The sequence below is a fragment of the Syngnathus floridae genome, chromosome 18 (genome assembly GCF_059516105.1).
Source record: "Syngnathus floridae isolate MCC-2025c chromosome 18, RoL_Sflo_1.0, whole genome shotgun sequence".
Classification (NCBI taxonomy): domain Eukaryota; kingdom Metazoa; phylum Chordata; class Actinopteri; order Syngnathiformes; family Syngnathidae; genus Syngnathus; species Syngnathus floridae.
Window position 1 is genome coordinate 7122598 of NC_142430.1, and position 16172 is coordinate 7138769.

At 46.6% G+C, this 16172-nt stretch overlaps 1 protein-coding gene across 5 annotated transcripts in view; it reads right to left on the reverse strand.

The window, feature by feature from the left end:
* Window positions 1-16163, reverse strand: part of LOC148382695 (thyroid hormone receptor alpha-B) — a 41824-nt gene extending 25661 nt beyond the window's left edge. For 2 of the 5 annotated variants that reach the window (XM_088359215.1, XM_088359210.1), the window contains exon 1: window positions 7056-7431. The gene's annotated coding sequence lies outside the window, so the exon portion shown is untranslated. Of the gene's footprint in view, window positions 1-7055; window positions 7432-9474; window positions 11317-11752; window positions 11888-12935; window positions 13033-15937; window positions 16004-16080 lie in introns of those variants that run through there. The other 3 variants (XM_088359211.1, XM_088359212.1, XM_088359213.1) reach the window with 3 other exon arrangements.
* Window positions 16164-16172: the final 9 nt, after the last annotated feature.

The window sequence follows — 16172 nt, forward strand, 5'->3', positions numbered from 1 at the left end:
TAAGATGACTGGTTAAGAACAAGCTAAAAAAAATAAAAGCGTCTGTCAATCATATTTAATTAGATTGAAATCAATTTAAAGATCTGAGACAGAAACAACTAATTTGATCATATATGAAGATGGAAAATTGAAAATGACGTGACTTTGAACTTTTTTTTTTTTTACTCTGGAACCCATTGTTCATTATTCACGCACAACTCACTCATTGGTGGTTTTTTGGTTCCCCCCCAAAACGGTACAAGATGGCAACAAAGCCTCGGCTAATCGGAAAATAGCAACTGAAATATGTTGAAATCGTAAATCTCCGCCTTTGTATGTTGGCTAGGAGCTAAACTTTATTCCAGATATTAGTGGAAGATTCTTAGTGAGACACTCAATGACAAAAAAAAATGAGCACGCCGGGCACGGCGACACGCAACCTGACAGGCGTCAGACGTGTCACGGGCGCAACATGGTTGCCATCTGCTCAGCGCAGCCTCGACATGACACAAAGGAAGCATTGAGCGCCCCAAACGTCTTCCACGGCGGGACGGACTAGCTTGCGCGGCGCTTGGCTGGCTCCGAACAAGCGAAGGTTTGACAGCGCAAAGAGCCGGAATGAAGTTAAAAGATGATCTGTTGCTTCCGACGCCCCTCGACAGTTATTTTCCCTTTTGCGGGGACTTTAGACGACGGCGTTGAATCACTACTTTTACTCGAGTCTTTTATTGTGACACAAGTAGATCTATTTAAGTACAGACTGCGAGTATTTTTTTTGTGGTTGGGCCCTTGCCAAGCTCTAGCACGCACGCCGTGCTCTTGAAGCAGCTCCAAAACCACAAGCGGCAAAAAACCTGCGAGACGCTTTGCACCATCCCGAAAGGATCTCTTGCTTTTTTTTTTTATTTGATTTCGTGTGACAGCTACTGACTGTGAAAGCGCTCGACAAAGCGGCCTTTGAGCGAATTCTGAAATCGACCAAAATAAAAAAATATTTGCGGCTAGAGTACTTGACTTCAACGGTTTCAAGTTGCGAGCACTTGCCGCTTTGCGTTGACGGAACTTGGCAGCCGAGTTAAACGGCAACACACCACCTGGACGAGCGAGAGATCCATGATCCGGGCTGCTACAAACGTTGACGGCGGGCGCGACAGTGCGTGTCGATTTCTATTTTATACACAAGGCCTCGAGGCGCTCATCTTGTCCGCACTTGAATCAGCCGTTCGGCATGTGACACATCTGCGTTTGGTTTCAATCCTTCCCGAAGAATCGCTCATTAGCTGTGCAGAAGCCCGACGCGTTTTTACGGGTTCAAAGCGGCGGGATTTGCTTTTCAGCCCCGCTTGCAAACATGGAAAGAAAATCTCCAGCAATAATCCGGCGGGTGGAAGTTGCCGTCTCCAGCAATCTGCTTGTTTGCATAGTTAAAGAGCCACGCTCGCGGACTCGCTCGCTCGTAAGCGAGCCAGCGTGGAGATTGATCAGCTGGGCCGTGTCCATGCCGAGGCTTTTCCTTTTCCTCGCCAAGCATAACAACTCTCGCTTGCTTTTTTTTTTTTTTTGCGCTGGCCCGCACGGACGCGACGGCCACCTCTCCCGTGGCTGACCCACTTTCTGCTGACTAGGCCAAGCGAAAAAATAAAACGGTTTATTTTTCAATGAAAAACCCGAGCCGCCACCCGCGCTCTCAGTTTCTGCAGTTCTATTAACATCGTCGGTATTTTTGGGTCATGACCGACTTGGTTTTCCTCCGCCAACTTACATTTGAAACATATTCTGCCACTGAGTGACTTCATTCTCCAGCACGGCGACGTTTAACATAATTCACCTCAACTATTTTATTTGAGGGACAGAAACACAAGTAGAACGTTTTAGTGTCTTTCCCCCCATCTTTTTTGTTTATTTGCTTAAATGAATCCCATGTGAAACATCTGCTGTGTAAAAAAAAAAAAGTTTGATCTGAAACCATGGGGTGAAAAAAATGCTAGCAACAAACTGCTATGAGTAACAAACCTACAATGCATTCCTTTTTCACAGACAAACTATGAAAATAACTCTTTGCAGGAATTAAAATTGATACTCTCTTTTTTCGGGTCGGGGAAAAGTTGCCAAACATAGCGACTGATTATTTTATAAACTGCTTTAGCGTTTGTAAACTAGCGCCTGTATGTTTGCAGCAATGTTGTGAATGGAGAAAATATCCCCCCCCCCAAAAAAAACAAATCCTGCTAAACTCAAACTATATCATGAAAGCCAGGCGAGGGACGCATGTGTCAAACATAAGATGAGGGAAGGCAAAGTTATTCCGAGCAGCTAAGCGCTAATGCGTGGCGCACAGGATGGCAGCAGGCGAGGTTAAAGGGGAATAGGGTGGAGGGGGGGGATGGACGGGGACTCTGGTCAACTCGACTCCCTGTGCCGGATAAAGAATGTGCACGCCTACAGCAGACACAAACCACACAAGCTTGCGTATATTTATAAATGTACAGTACGTACGAGGGAGGAGGCACACAATGTGCTAGCATAAACGTACACATCAAGTCACCACTTCAAATGAGCGCCGAGCATAAAAGAAAACACCAACGCGGCGTCCACCGCCATACATTACATCACAACAGACGGCTAGACGGGTGTCAAACTCAAGGCCCGGGGGCCCAGATACGGCCCGCCACATTTTATGCGGCCCGCAAAGACAAATTGTGCATCAAATTTGTGTCATTACTAGAATTGCAACTTGTCTTTTAATAATATCTTTTTTTTTAATATTTGACCGGTTTTTACTCGTATAGTTATTTGTCAGTTTGTTTTGTAGCTTTTACTGTATATAATTTATTTGGGTTGACAGTCATAATGAAGCTATGACGACAATGCGGCTCGCCAAAAAAATGAGTTTGACACCCCTGGGCTAGCGGCTCAATATTAGCAAGCGTGAAAACGGGACGCTTACGAAAAGCTAGCTAAATTTAGCATGCGCGAAAGGCCTCCGTGAATAGCAGCAGGAGTTCCTCTAATTCTATTTCTATTTAATCGGGGAAATTGAGTGGCTTCATAAGAAACTGAGAGCAAATTAAGTTGCTGATCTTCTGAGTCATTCTCCCGCTTTCCTCGTCTTCAGATTTGCATTTTGTTGAAGAACACCTTTGAAATTAAAGCAGCTAGAATGTATTCGGGGAAAATCGTGGCGGATAATGCAAAGGAAAAGCAAGTTGGGGGACTAAAGTGTGCAGCTTGACAGTGATATCAAGTTTCACAGTGTGTGTGGAGAGGAAACATGAGTCATGCTACACACACACACACACACACATACACACACAAGGTCCACAGTACAGCAAAGGCACGTTTAATTAAGCGTTCAGTTTGCACAGCACCTTGATGGCGTTACGACAACAAACACGCAGCTACCAGATCGGCAAATCTCTCGGCACGAGCGGTGTTACGTCGACCGCGGTACCTGGTGATGATTAAAAAAATGGCGGCAAGCTCACGATCTGGAGTGTTAATTATTGTCAAAATCCTCCATGTTTACGTGCAAAGTGCAATTTCAGGGTCTGGAAGGCTTGATTAGCAAACGAATGATTGCAAGGCGGCGGGCGGCTCTGTACACCAAAATCGGGATTTGATTATTATTATTGTTTTTTTTTCCCGTCTCTTGGGTGGGCAGCAAGGCGTGTCGTCTTTATTTGGATTATTTGCTTGTTTCACGCCTCCAGTTAAACAAATTCCCCTTTTCAGCCGACAATGGAGCGTGACGCCGCAAAAGCGCTTTGGCTTTTCTTATTAACGGATGACTGGAATGAAAAAGCAATCTGCGTTATTACCTCGCTTATCTAGCTCGATGGCGTCGCGTAATTGCGGCGGCAACAAATTATTTTAGCCGTAAAAGGAGACGAGCGTTCAAAGAAGCGACTTTGTGAGTCGCTTCACCAGTGAAAGTTAGCGTCGCATTTTTTATTTTTTTTTTCCTCGACTGTTGAGTAAATCTCCAGTCGACAAAGCAACAGCAGGTTTAAGGAAATCGAAAATCAAAAATTCAGGTTACGGCTTGTCATGGGATCCCCTGGACGCAAGATTCGGATTTTTATCGTGACTGCATCTGTTAACGTAATTTAACAAAAGGGAAACTGTAACTGTCCAGCCTGCTGGTTGGACCAATCGACAAATCGGAGAGCAGTGCTCTCAACAGCCGATTGAACGATTAAGGGTCGTTTTTTTTTTTTTGGTAATATCAGAAAATCACATTTCAGACAATTTCATAGTGGAGGATCTCAATCGTGGTGGTTAGAAGATAATTGAACGTTGAAAGTGGCCTCCTTCACGCCTGAGTGTCTGAATTTTAAATATGGACTAAAAGCAGGGGGAAAGGAGCTCTGCGAGGGGGGAGTGGCTAAAGGAGGGCCATAAAAAAGGTCATTTATGACAACTATTAATTCAAGTGTCATTATATTAGGCTTTGTAATGGGCGAGCGGGCTTTGCGGTGGCGGCGGGGGGCTACGCAGAGCCTCAAATTGTTATTCCCACTTGAATCTCCGCCCACATGAAGAGAATTCTTTGCTTGGCCACGACGCCAAGTGTTTATGACATATGACAAATTTACGATCCTGGGAACCGGCCGGAGCGCCTCTCCTCTTGGTAAGCATCTCTTCGAGAGCTTCACCCGCCCCGGCCCCGCCGCCGCTCGCGTGTCGGCTGAGGAGCGGCGGCAAACATCTGCGTGTCAACGCCACGATTAAAACAACAAATGAGCATCGCCCGGGGCCAGCAGGACTCTCGGACTGATAAGCTCTTGTCTCCCACCGCGTGAGGCCGTGCTTATCAGCCGTCGGCACCCCCGAATGCAACCACAGCAACTCCGAGCTGCAACTTGACCTCGTTTCTCCACCACAATCGAATACGTTGGGTCAAATTAGGCTTGAAATAAATTTAGGAGGCAATTAAAAAAAAAAAAGGACTGCTGAGAATAAAAGAAGAAGCCTATAATTGCTGCTTCAAAGGAAATTGGAAGACTTCCTTGTTGAGACTCTTTGGTGGTTGGACTCGTGCGAGACGTGCGAGACTATTTCATGTCGCTAAGTAAAAACAGCCGCCGAGGTTGAATTGTCAAAAAAGTGCGGTCGCAAAGCTCGTCGGGAGGATGCGGCAAACGATGACATCGGTCGATCAACGAGATCGGGCTGCGGCTCCCGACAAGGCGCACGCAAATGAAATATGCTCGCGAGGATGAAAGGGCCGATACTTAGAGGCCGATACTCTCTGGGTGCTTTGGCTCGCTCACATGCAAAACGTCATGCAAGTCGGGATTCAAGTACACAAATGTGCTGAAGTACAAAATATACAATGCGGCCCCCCTAAAAAAATTCCCCCCCAAAATAGTTTCCCTCTTATTAAATTAAGTAGTGCTTGGACTGAGAAGGAAAAAACTTACGTCAGCTGTTTTTTTTAGGAGTTAGCTGGACTGTTACGCTATCAAAACAAACGTTTGCTAACATTGTGAAGAAACTCGCAGAGAAGAAAGGTAAGGATAGGAAGTGAAAGAAAAATCACTTACTTCCCTCCCTCACTTTGAGACCAGAAGATCTTAACCACGCTGGTCGCAAACATTTTTTAAAATATCTTTATATGATCAAGTACAGATACCCCGAAAAATTGACTTGATGTCAAAGATGACAAGCCCGGCCGATCTATTAACCCGGATGCGGCAGGCACGCCCGCCCGTGACGATCAGATGACATTTCATTGTTGGCCTCATTCTCCCGCACTGAATGGATCCCATAAAGCCGCCCGAAATCCAGCAAGCATATGGGTGCTATAATCTAATTAGGCGGAGGAAAACACACAATGTGGGAAAAGGCTTGCCCACCTCCTCTGGGACCAGCAGCAGTCAAGTCAGGTCACGCTGGCTGTAAACAAGCCCGCTCGGACGTGGGCATGCCGACAAGTAAATCTAAAAACCCATCTTGCATAATTCAACGGACACGAGATCTCACGTATGCCGAGACTGAGCTCGGGCCGTACGGTAATCCGCCGAGTCTGGCAGGTGGAAGGGAGTCGGGAGGCGGCGTCCCACTTTCCCAGCATGCCGCGTAGCTTCGGCGAGACACCTTTGACATCATTACGCGGCCGACCAAAGCGGAAAGTCAAGGTTATATAAGAGAGCGCTCCGTGTTTCGGAACGTTGGAGCGGTGCTGGACCGGCAAGGGGGACCTGGGGGGGATGGAAGGCGAGGGGTGGTGAAAGAAGAAGGGGGGGGGGAAGCCAGGAAGAAAGGCACATAGAGGAAAGTGAGAGGCCCTGATGGGGTGCTGGCTGTTGGGAAAGTAAGATGAAGGTCAGGCGGGGCCCCTGAAGGAGGCCCGGACAGGAGGAAAGAGGACGCGGGCCGGGGTCACTCGGGGTTCCTCAACGTACACATGAGAAAGGAACAAGTTTGAAGGATTTACGCTGGGCTTATACGTAACTCTATGCAAGACCGCTTAACTTGTGGCTCACGATTGGCTCGTCGCGGATGAACATTTGCAGCACATGCTGAAACATTTATCCTCGCGCTTGTATGCTGGCAACATGCAAACATTTCTTCTCCGCTTCAAGAGCATGCAGATGAGCTCCGAAAAGGGGTGTGCGGTGTTGGCGCATGCGCCGTGCAGGCCCCACACTGTTTTTTTTTCCCTGATGTGCTCCGTGTGGCTCTGGAGTGAAGCTGACCACCCTGATGGCTGCTTCAGCGGAGGAATGCTGAGGCGGCCAACATGTGGCCAGATGATGAGGCGCTAATGGAGGCTGCGTGGCGGACAAAGATAGCTCGAGTGCGCGGTGACACGCGAGTCGATTGGGAGCAGGCCCCCCCGTGCGGAAACCAAATGCGAGTGTTGCATTTCATCACGCCGAACGAGGGACATCGGCGCTTCATTACGCCAAAGTGATCCGCATCGATCTCTGCGCGCGTGCGCAAAAAGCGTCTATAATGTGCACACGCGCGTCATTAGGGGGCGAGGGAGGAAGGGGGAGGAGGAGGGATAAGATCCGCTCATCTGTCAAAGCCGCACGTTCACGCACACCCACGCGCACGCCGCCACTTACCCGCGCGGTGCATGGACGCAGGCCGGGGGGGACGCGGGGGGCGCCGCACCTCCGCTCCCTCCGGCGGGCAATGAGTTGGGGGCCAAGTCGTCGCGGGTGCTCGCGGGGCTACTGCACTGCACGACTCGGCGCGGCCACGTCCAAGTGTAGGTTAGGCTGCGTGCGCGCGCCCGCCCTCCCCTGGCTCGGTGGTGTCCGGTCCGCGTCCTCGCGTACACGCGGCTTGGGGAGGGGAGGGGAGGGGAAAAAAAACAAAAACACGAGCTCCTGCGCGGGCCACTGGACTTTGCTGCTTTTCCGGCGTGTCGCCCGCTTTGCTCGCTGGCTTGCCTGCGACGCCAGTGAGGGGCACACGAAGACACAGAGGGGTTCGTGTACGCGCTGGCTGGCTCCGCCCTCCTGCATGTGCGTGTACCGGCTAAAACCATCTAGCGCCCTCTACAGGATCTTCACGTCCCAAGTAGAAAAAGTACAGTACAAACTTCACAAACGTCCAAAGAAAAAAAGCCAAGCAATACCCCAGAACAAATTGTAACGACTCGATCGAATTATGGATAAAAATATATATATAAAAAATGCCCTCCAGGCTGTTTATTTCATCTTAGCTTAGGCTGTCTTAAATTAAACTCTGATGGATGCTTTGGAATGTGGGTGGAAAACCCACAAAAGCACAATGACAATGCATGCAAACTATAACAGGAAGGCCTGAGAATAATTTAAAACCAAAAACCTCCACTATAAAGTTAATTGCAATTTTAGTCGATGCAGAAATGTTCCGCTCCTCCCCCTACCGAGTGACACTATTTCTGGTAGGCCATAAATATTTATGGACCCAACTCAAAAGTGGATGAGTGATTCCGAACTACTGCGCCGCCGACGTCGGTGCGCCGTGAGATAAGGTGCGAGCATCAACGATCCGCGCTTACGTAAGCGGCCGTCAGCCTCCGGCCCGCACTCAGCGTGACCCCGGCGCGTGCGTCGATAACCCGGCAGATGCGCGGCGGGGAGCCCGCTGCTAATTGGCCACCTCATTCGCTCTCGCTTCCCGATCGGACGCAGTGTCCGGAAAAAGAAAACTTTAACGGGGACTAAACGGGTTTTGCAGCTTTTGGGAGTGAACGGAGGGAGACTGGACATCTGGCCTGGAGGACAGTCTGATGAGTCGCCGGGACGGCCAGATGGATAATAACCGTGCTATGTAAATTTTGCTAGCCTACGGAGAAATAGGAGCGAAAATAAAAATAATGAGTGAATCCTCCGAAAAGTTTCATTTGAGTCATGTGGCAGGTTAAGATGTTTTGCACTCGTTCAAATCACAGATGTTCGCTCGATGCTCTCTTCAGTGATGATTTTTTTCCCCCCCTCCATGATGGGTTTTAAAAATAGATAGTTTGTGGAATGTGTGTATAATTTAAAAGCGGTCTGGGTTCATGGCGGAGCACAATGAAACGCGGCATACAAAGCAGGTTAAGCGGGGCGCGTCTCTAATGTTCCATTTTACGGCACTTTGTACAGAACACGTTTCACACACGCGTTGAATAATGGATGTGTGGACGGCGCTTCCATTCGCACACTTCCGCATTTTATAGACCGGCCATCTTGAATTTCTCTTTCCCATCTAAATGTCCCGACATATGTTTTCCTTTATCAATCGCTAAAAGGCTTGCACAACCCCGACGGTGCATGCTAACAGTTAGCTGCTTTCAAAAGTATTTAGTGATGTTTTGTTTTTTTCATTTTGTCAATAGTTTTCTTTCCTGAAATGTAGCAAGGTTGACCACTCATGGCCCCCGTGCCGTTTCACTAAAAACAACAAAAAATAAATCTGACCGCAGCTGCCGTACGTCGTCTCTCGCCGCACGACCCAAAATGTGAATATGAACGCAGCAGCCGCAGATAATGCTTCCAATTAGCTCGGAGTTTGTTTGCAGCGCGACCCGGGCTTTTTGTCCCAAACGAGGCAGAGCTAATCTGACAAATGGCTGATATCGGAGAGGCCGGGGTTCTGCATAATGGATCTCGCCGCTTCCCAATCTGGCCGTGATTAAGTCGAAGCTGACATGTCGAAAGCACAGGGACAAAACTAATAATATGCAGTACAAAAAGTTTCGTTTCACCAAAGCTATTATTCTGTTGTATAAACGTCAGAAGGTGAATTTGATCTTTTGTCATCTCGTGGAAGAATTTTTAATGGCTCTTATACGACATGACATCATTGAACAAAGTACGATATTCACTTTCAGACCCGATTAGTGTGATGACAAAACAATCTGGTTCAACAAAATAGCAGTGCTTGCAATTTTTAAGATAGCCTTAGCATTTCAAACCAACGTTAGCTTTGGTTGATTGATAATGCAATGTTTCTAAGAACAAGAAGTTTTGGGGGAATGCACAATAAATGACACATTTTTTGACGTACCTTTTAAGCAGAAAACTTTGGATTTCATTTCCAATTTCTCCTAAAATTACGTTGCGTTGCTTGTCATTGCAATTTCCGTGCCCAGTTGTTGGCAAACAATATCTGGGCATCTTTTCCAGAGGTGGATATTACGTCATAGTTTCAGCAAAGCTGCAGAAGCCCTAGGTAACAGGAGAAAAAAGTGAATTAGAATCACGGCGAATTTTTTTCCCAACAATTTTGCCCTTTGCAGAAATCCCAGCGATTCGGACTTGGAGCGAATAAAGACCCGGGTGATGACTTTGAGAAAGATGAGACTGATTGCGAAGGGCTCATGTCTCTGTCACGCTGGCGTCTTATTGTGCCCGGGCTCATCATCGCAGCAGGACATTTGCATTTAGGGGCTCATTTCCATCAGATCCATTTCCCCTCGTCAAAAGGAGAGGCACTTCGACGTCTCCAATCTTATTACAGGCGCTGCTCGGTGGCCCTGCGTACTGATTTGCCCTGCTTTGGAAAAGGCGGCGGGGGGGATGATGAGGCCTGCAAATCTCCGCTGATGGATACGCAAAGTCTGAAGTCTCTGGTTAATGGCGGCGAGCGCCACGCATCATTATCAACACTTCGCGTTCGGCAACGATCCGAGCAATTTGGCCCTCGTTGGGATAAATGTGTAAAAGCCGCCCTGTTTGTCTTGAGCGAAGGCGACACTTTTGCGACAGGACCTCCGCCGCATCGACGGGATCCGTACACAGCGGGGAGAAGGTCAGCTCAGCAGGAAGAAACAACGCCTGCCTTGAGTCGTTGTGCTCAGACACGCAAAAACGTTCTGGCTCGTCACGCCGCCCCCCCACTCACGCCAAAAACACGTAACCATGGTGACGAGGTTCCCTGCCAAGAAAGGGCCGGTTGAAAAATTGCAACGAGGTTCTTCGCCAATGACAAAGACCATGTTTCCATTGTGACTTATACGCTCAAGCGGGCATTATATTGGAAAAAAAAAATGCTCGCCTCTGCAACTTGGTCGAAGCAAACGTCGGGAAGAAGCCGAGTGGCTTTGCGGCAACCCGCGTGACCCCCTCGCTCGTTCATTATTCACGAGCGCAGTCAAAGTACTTTTGCGGACGAATTAGAGGGGCGCGAGGGGTCGGAGGTCCAAAGAGGCGGGTGACTGGAAGTCACATGTTGCCCCGACATGAATATTTCATTTCATTTCCGTCGGCGACTCTTAAAAGTTGAGCGCGCCATGTATTCATGCAGGAAAGTTGGAGTTTTCTACCTGGCCGCATGTTGAGAGCAGGTGGTAGCTGCTCCTCATTAGCATATGGAAAAGCTCGATCATATTCGGACACGAGTTTTAGTGATGATTAGTAAAGAATGGAAAAATAGAGAAAAATGTGATCACGAGTTTCTTCTTTCCATGAACGAGGGATGGCGACGACAGGTAGATGTGCAAATATGCATGCATTAAGAAAGAAAGAAAAAAAGACAAAATAAAAACCGGTCTTTGTGTCCAACACAAACACGTTGCCACAGAAACGCAAAGCTGGGCCGCAATCTTCTGCTCGGGAGAGAAAGAAAAATATCAGGAAATTATTTCTTGGCGTGTCAACAAGCGCGCAGACGGCTCGATGAATTATGGGACTTTGGCAGGCGCTATGCCCGTTTAGCATCGGCGTGGGTAAACACGATAAAGCTCCGAAAAAGATGGGGGTTTCAATAAATAAATAAATAAATCGGACCCAAACAAGCCGTCTAGATTAGCGAGCTGTCACAAGCCATTGTTGTTCCAAATGATGAAGACTTGAGCGAATAATCCCTGAAAATATTCTCCTCAAATTCTCTTTTTGGCTATGGACGACGCGGACAAGCAGCAATTTTCTTTGCTCACTTCCAAACTGCTGCTTGAATTGAGTTGACTCCACGCACGATACTTGTGAGTCCGAGATGTTATTGAGACAAATGCAACGTGGGCGGGCGGGCGCTGGATTTGCACTTAATTAAAATCCGCATGCTCATTAAGGCCGGTCGAGACGCTTGTTATTCATCAATTACAGCCGGCGGCTAATGACTACAGTGATGCATGGCTTTGCACGACGGCGACCAGACAACGAGGCGGCTTCGCGATTGCTTTAATGACACTTGGCTAATCCCAGCGCTTATTCCAATATTAGGAGTAAGCGTACACCGATATGAATGTTGGACGAGTCCCGCACGCAAACGTCAAGAGAGAGAAATCAGAAGTGAGACCGCATCAGACGGCAAAGCGCTGCCGTGCGAATCTTTGGCAAAAACTTACAAGCTTCACTTGGATGAATAAATGAATACGTTCACAGCTTCACAAGAGACGTGTTTACACGATAGCCATGCTCGACAGGGCCGTAGCAAGCAGTGACAGCAGACGGGGCTCTGGCCCCCCTATGCAAAACAAGGGTGGCCATTATCAAGAGTCCCTTGCATTATTTTTGCACAATTATACTCTTCAAAATGACATTCTTTAATTAATCAAAGACAAAACGTCTCACTATGTTTACAATTTTCCGATGCGCTCGTATTGGCTAGCTGCTATGTCCCGCCGAGAATGTGGTTGTGAGATTGTACCTGAATGCACTAACGTCTTATCTCGTCATGTCATCCTGCGAAGGAAGCAAACGAGTCAGTGAGTGAGGGTCCATCAGTAACGATGTTTACATGACCTCCATTAACTCGACAAGGATTGATCTCATCCTCCGCCGGTTTACACGACACCAAGGGTTAAGTGTGCCTTCATTGAGCCAGGCCGCCACTGCTGGGCTCATTTATTATTCATTGGCAGGTGGGACTAACACTGTGTGTATCATTAGCCTGCTAGCGGCTAACGGCAAAGGCCGTTTAAAGTCGACGACTTTTTTTGCGCGGGCAAGTTGAAACGTTTGTGTGAATTTTCAAAGCACCTCGGCGATCCTAGTTCGACTGAAAGGCTCGGACGGACTAACAAGTTTGAGCGAGACACTTCGCTCGTGTATGACTGCGGCTTTCGTCAACTTTCATCGCCGAGGAGAAGTACATGAAAGGCCCTTCAAAGGGAATTCACTTTCCGAGCGTGCGGCGTGTTGTAACGAGCCTTCGTCGGTGCGCAAATCTGATGTGATTGGCTGGAAAGGCAAGCCGTGCTGGCACTCACTCGCTTTATTCCGGAGGGTTGGATTATTTTTGTCTATTTCTTTTCTCTTCTGGCAACAACTTTAATTAAGCACACATGATAATCAATTGAATAAAGTTTCTTCATGAATAATTAAAAGTACAGCTAGGCAAAGGCCTTAAAATAAAATCAGATGTTTAATTTGTCTTTTTTTTAATTGCCTTTGCTTAATTAAAAGAAAATTTCAATCAAGCCTGTTTTTTTTTTAGAATGTTGAAAGCAGGGGGAAAATGACAAATTAATTTTGTACTCATAGTAAACTACTTCAGTAAAATTTATATTTTTTTTCATATTTTCTCACCTGAGTTGAGACAGTTGTGTGAATGTGAGCGACAACGTTCCAAATATGACGAGACTGGCGATCTGTCCTGGTTTCACAATAACTTCTCCAGCTCCCCCTGGGGAAAACAGATGAACATCAAACATCCATATCTTCCAAAAAAAATTAACTAGAAATTATGAGAGAAATCAAATGACTTGTGAGAAACTTTGTTGAACCTTTTTCTGATGAATCATTTATATTTAAATGTGAAATGATTCAACAAATTACCGCTATGATAATTTAATGACCATTTAAGTCACAGGTTGGCTTTTTTTTTTTTGACATGTTGCCCTAAATTGTCGAAAGTAAAGCTATGTGAACACGTTTTTAATTTATAGGGACTAATTTGGCACTTGTAAAAACGCCTGTCCAAGCTTCAGGATTAAATGTGTGTAAAAAAAAAAAAAAAAAAAAAGAGAGCAAGGCTTTTACTCAGCAGATGGCCATTTTTTAAACACAACACCCAGGGATGGTTTTGCATAAAAACGCCTTCTGGTTCTGGAGTTATTTTTCTTTCTGTAGCCGAGCCAAATGAAAAGCCGCAACGATGCCCGCTGGAGTTCCCAAAGGCCTTTTGCGTGTGGACATTCTCTCATAGCTTTAGCTTTGTAGTTAAATTACTCCAGGGAATTTTGAAACTAGCTTTTATGAGCCAAGTCTGCACTATAGATTTTTTTTTTTTCCTACAGAGGCTATCTGGAGGCGGAGGAAAAAATATCAACTTTAATGTTTCCTTAACATTCATTTAAAGGTAAAGAGTGATAAAGGTTGTCCGGTTGCTGGAATAGATATAAGGCAGGATGCCCGCCGTAAGCTTTATCAAAGTCTCCAAGTCAGTCGGAAGTAACTTGAGCCAATATCCTCTCCAAGCGCAAGAAAACACAAAAGCTGACATTTCCGTTGAAGGCCGACAGATTAGAAGATTTGAGATGGACAACGGAGGCCCTGTGAATTGCCGGGAGACGCGCGAATGATCGCGTTTGATGACCATTTCGTGTCGAGAATACCAACCGCCGGAAGTCTAAATTAAATGTGACTGTTTTGATAGCTGGGCACAACATCAATGAAAAAGAAAAAAAAAAAAGAAAAAAGTCCCAAATATGTTGCTGTCAGTGTTAATCACCCTCAGTTTACATTCCTCTGCCTTTCTATTTTTTTTTTCTTTTCCTGCCTTATTGACTCGACCTCTTTTGGTTGACTTTTGATTCCGAGCGGTGTCCCAATACTTATGCCCGCATACTTTATGTATGCAGCCTGCTGCCTCGGTGACATAAAAGCAAATTTAAACAGCAGCATGCTAAAAGCTTTGGCATGCATTCTGCATGCTGCGGCGGTGTTAAAAAATGCAAACCCCATCAAAGAGTCTCCTGCCTCTTCTTGAGCCTCCATGCAAAATCTGCCGCCTATTTTTAGAAACATGTTCCTCAACACGGTTCTCTCGGAGCGTGACTTTGCGTTGCGTCCGAGGTGCTGGAGTTGGCAACTTGCTGTTTTCCTGCATCTATTCTTTTTCGGCGGACCAAATAGCTTCCTCTCGCACTGATCGATAAGGAGCTCATCGGAGTGACTCCTCGCCCTCGGGCAAAGTGCTGAGGCGAGGCCCGCCGGGCCGCTGACGCTCCATCTTGTCACATCGATCCATTTGGGAGAGACCGGGAGCGTCAGCTTGTGGATGGAACGGAGCCCTGGCAAAAAAGTCCACTTTTAAGGACGTGTGACCTTCGTCAAAGGTCAGGTGAGCCAGAGGCCTATCCCGTAATTGGTGTCAAGGAAGTACGAGGGGAGTGGATTCATCTCCATTGAGGCATCAAAATCAGGGAGGAGCTAAATTTAGCGGAACTCCCGGCGAGCCTTCGGGGGAGATTTCAGGTCAACGGACCGTTTGGTGTCCTGGGAATCCTTGGCACACTGATTATTTATGAGCCGTACACGTTGGCTTACATCATTGACATGTCATCGTCGATGAATAATTCAAACGACGACATGATCCATTAAGAGGAGGCCAGGGAGAGGATTATACGTGCACATACTGCACATCGGGAAGTCTCCACAGTATTTAGTTTGCGCTGATGGATTCGCCCGCGCCTTGAAGGTTAAAAAAAAAAAAAAAAAAGGAACAATTGATTCGTTGCCTATCGATCATTTGTTGTATTCCGCCCGGCAACAGCGACGGCTTAACGCGAGTTTAATCCTCGACAACGTTTCATCTTGAAAATGAAGAAAACCTTCCTGGAAGTTCTTTCTGCACTGTGGAATGCACCGAGCTGTTGAAAAGGTCTTGTTTTTTTGTCGGCGGGTGCCCTCGAGCCAAAAATGTCAGCAGGATTTTTTTTTCTTCCGAGATGGATGCGTTGCCTTTGGATAGATGGAAGCGGCGCCAAGTCAGATTGAAAAGCTTTTTGACATTTACGAGGTCTGATTTGAAGGTGCCTTGATTTCTTTCGGTTTTTACCATTAAAATAATGTCATCTTAATTTGAAATGATTTTACGCATCATTACTTGGCCTCAAATGAAGATCCCTGTTTTGTTTTTTTAATCTTCAGTGTCGACTACAAGCGTGCACGCACAGACAATATTTATATTCAGTCACATCGCTGCTTGGTTGCCATGGTTACAAAAACATGGAAAGGAGGCTTTACAATTTACTATGAATTATGTAAAAGCGTAACGAAGGGGATGTTTGCACATTAGTGCGCTTTTCTTTGTGGAATGCGAGAGGGAAAAAAAAAAAACCAACATAATAAGAAACTCAATGACTGAAAAGATTAGACCTTGACGTCTGCCTGGTAGTAAAGATGGCCGCATATTAATATTTGCTGCTCTCTGGTGGGCAATTTGCCCCCCCACACGTAGTTTGTATGACATCCTGGGAAAATTCTCCACCCATTTTCCTTCATCCTCAAAGTCTCATATTTTTTTGCTGTTATCATACAGGCCGCACATTAGCACAACAGGAAGCAATTGTCATGAGAAGGATTACCTGAAAACAGTGCACGAGGACAAATCTGAATGGGGACCAGTCCAGGATGTGATCCTCATTTAATCCCTAAATTAGAATTCACGGATTAAAACAAATCAAGAAGCTTCTGCAAATTCAAACATTGGAATTACTTAAAATTGTACCTGTGATTGGCTGGCGACCAGTCGCGGGTGTGCTCCACCTCTTACCACGAGTCATCCGTCACCCTCATGAGCACAAATACGACACTCGACAA